The sequence below is a fragment of the Amphimedon queenslandica genome, unplaced genomic scaffold (genome assembly GCF_000090795.2).
Source record: "Amphimedon queenslandica unplaced genomic scaffold, v1.1 AMPQUscaffold_13475, whole genome shotgun sequence".
In the NCBI taxonomy this organism is placed as follows: domain Eukaryota; kingdom Metazoa; phylum Porifera; class Demospongiae; order Haplosclerida; family Niphatidae; genus Amphimedon; species Amphimedon queenslandica.
The window spans coordinates 41,954-45,413 of record NW_003546289.1 but is presented as its reverse complement, the minus strand read 5'-3'; the positions used below and the strand labels follow the sequence as shown (position 1 = coordinate 45,413).

Genomic DNA, 3,460 nt, shown 5'->3' with positions numbered 1-3,460 from the left:
GCGCTATACCGTATAGCCAAAAATTTTCGAGGCTTAAAATTTTGTGAATATAATGAAATTTATGGAGAAATTCTAAATTCTGTGATAAATATTTTCGTGATTTTATTTTAATAATAATAATGACCACGCCTTATTTAATTAAAACATGGCAGATTCAATGTTTGAGACGGACTCTTGTGTCAATTAAGAGTCACCATGTCTACAAATCAGTGTGGACACCAGTGATGGGGAAAATCATCATCTTTGACCTAGGCAATATGCTTAAAATAGCAATACAGAGTAGCAGAGACATCAGCTTCACCAAGAACACGACTTGACACGAGGGCACATTCATTAGTAAGACGTGTTAACCATGCCTCTCAATTAATATTTATTTTCGGGGTTTAATTTTTCGTGATTCAAACAGTGATCACGAAAATATGAAAATTTATTCCTCATGAAATTTGTTGGCTATACGGTAAATGTAAACAAAGGCACACACACACACACACACATGTAAATTTACATGTATCTGTATTACTGTAGGTTGCCTTTTTTGAGGACTGTAAATTTCTATTTTGTAAGATTCACAAAAAATTACTTCCGCGAAAATCAAATTATTACGGTCCAAGATGGCAGATGGTGTAAATTTGCAAAAAATTAAATCTGTAAAATAGATTTTTTGGCAAATTTGCATAATTTACAGCCCTCGAAAAAAAGGCGCCTTACAGTATTAGTATTTTGATTATTACAAAGTACATGTAGGTCACTAATAAACTACATGTACAATATGAACAATTTAATATACATTATCATGTACACGTATGAGTTTACTCTCATGCACTCTCACTGTACATGAACCTGTACACACCTCTCATCCCCAGTGTAAAGAAGAGTATATACATGTATGGTGCAAGAGAGTTGCTCTGTTATATATAGTGTCATTTATGTAACAGTTATTTTATACAGTAAGAAATGCAATTGGTACACTAGTTGCTGTCAAGTACAATGTAACTGGACTTGTCTGTTAATTTGAGAGGCTACATACATGCTCACATTTGTTTTAAGTAATATTTGGCAAATTTGCCTGTGGAAGTTATATATATAGCTGATTTTGTGCTATAAGCCATTGAGCATGCTCAGATTGGAACAAAATGGCAGATTTTATTTTGGCAATTTCTTCAGACATGTAGATCTGCCAATTGCCAATATTAATTCCTCACCAATAAATTATCTTGTACTATATAGTCGCATTCAGTTGAGTTTGACCACTGACCCAACCTTATAACTTCTCCATAATTTATGCTAGCAGCTTAAAACTTGGTATATTTGTAAAACGGGTTCTTCCAAAAATCTGTACCAATTTTGAAGTCTCCAGGTTCTTTGAAATGTTCTTAAAAGGTTCTTCTGAAAGTGAGCCACCAAGATGTTTCATGGCGTGAAGCTTTGTAAATATCAGTTACTACAATTATATTTTTCTTATTAATTTTTAAAAAGCAAATAAAGCAAAAGGAACACTCCAGGCCAAGATATAATTAAACTAGAACTCCAGAAAGAACTCCCACTTAGTCTGCTGTGCCTCTTTAAGCCTTCTTTATTTGTCGTCACTTTTGTCTCTCAGAAACTTGATCAGTTAAAACTTTGCATAATGTAAGCACAAAATTTTCGAGGGTTGTAAATTTTGTGGATTTCACAATTTTTTGAAGATACACCAAAATTGCAAATCATATTATTAGCTAGGGCACAAGATGGTGGACGGTATAAATTCATGAAAATTAAATTTGCAAAATAGATATTTAGGCAAATTTACAAAATTTACAGCCCTCAAAAATTTTTGTGCTATACAATATCTTGATTCTTTCTTCAGGTAATAGCAAGCACAGAGATCCTTTATGTCAAATGCAGGGTTAGCAGCAACCAAAATAGGAAAATAAGCAAGTCACAACAAGAAGAAAGGAGCATGATGAAGTTTTCAGCCATTTTATTTGCGTGTAAGTGGGGCTACAAGTGACATTTTGATGATGAAAATAACTAGTCAAACTCAACTAAAACTGACTATACACAATAATTATGTGCTTGTTAGAAATATTACCCATTCTCCTCCACTTACCCTAATGGCCTCATCCACATTGTACACTCCTAGTATAACAAGCTGAAGTTCATTATACTGAAAGACTCTAGTATCTGACAATCATGAACTGAGTTAGTAACGTTGAATTTAGAATGTCATATTTACCAGGAGGCAACCACAGACCCTGCAAGAAAAGAGAAAGAATTAAGCAGAACACTCATTTTAAAAGTAATACAGTTTAATTATACTACATGTACAAATATGCACATGTACATGTACAGTGTAGCCATTTTATTAAGGACACAATTGGGTCTACACTACCTGTCCTTAATGTAGAGGTGTCCTCTATTCAGAGGTTATAAAGGTGTCCTTATTATAAAGGTATTCTGTTACAAAGGTTATACTAAAACTACATGTGTGTAGCTATATACATGTCTTACATTAGCCAATTGTATTCTAAAATCAACTTAATCAAGATGAAGTGTAAAATGAAATGAAGTGTTACATATACACGTATATATACATGTACAATGTACATGTGTAATCTCTTTCCTCCTTCAATTTCACATTCTCCTTTTCCCAATCATTGTCATCATTATTATTATTATTATCATTACTACTATTAATATTACCAATATGTAGTGTATTTTTATCATTTTTACCTGCATAATTCGAAAAGATGATCTGTTTCTAGTTTACTCCAACCAGTCTCTTGCGGACGCTCTACATATACAAATTAATGATAAAAATTATAAGTGACCTACATGTATGTACATGTACATGTATGCTAATAATTTACTAATATACTCGTAGTACAGGATTGAAACTTCTGATACATGCATGTATTAATATTTGAGCTGATTCCAACAATTACTTTTTGAGTTATTAGCATATAAAAAACCAGCAAAATAGTTTGAGGCCAAATTAATAAAAAATAAATAGGACATTTTTATAATACATATACAATACATGCATAAATGTTCCTAAGCTTTATACCAGTTTTGAGTTGATTCCAATCAAATTTAGATTTTTCATGAATTTTTAAAGTTGCTAAAATTGGGTCAATGAACAAAGGCCTTCTAAATTTTTTAAAAAACGGGTAGGAAAGGATTCACTATGTTTGTAATTTTTTTTGGTACATATACATGTTTAAGTTGCGTAACAACTTCAAACTGATCACACTCAAATTTGAATTTTTTATGAATTTTTAAATTACTCCAAATGCCATGTACAATGTACATGTACTGTATTGTATTGCTTTGTGTACACTCACTGGTGTGTGTGTGTGTGTATGTGTGTATGTGTACTGTACACACACACACACACACACACACAAAACTGTCAAGGAAATAGCTAATGATATTCATGAGCCACTATAGTGTAGAATAATCTAGAACCTTCCCTACACAA

At 32.2% G+C, this 3,460-nt stretch overlaps 1 long non-coding RNA gene across 1 annotated transcript in view; it reads right to left on the bottom strand.

Annotated features, from left to right (window-relative positions):
- Window positions 1–3,460, bottom strand: part of LOC109580797 (uncharacterized) — an 8,726-nt gene that overhangs the window by 2,756 nt on the left and 2,510 nt on the right. The window contains exons 3-4 of the long non-coding RNA XR_002184361.1: window positions 2,713–2,773; window positions 2,090–2,234 (exon numbers count right to left, since the gene is read on the bottom strand). This is a non-coding gene — a long non-coding RNA (uncharacterized LOC109580797). The remainder of the gene's footprint in view (window positions 1–2,089; window positions 2,235–2,712; window positions 2,774–3,460) is intronic.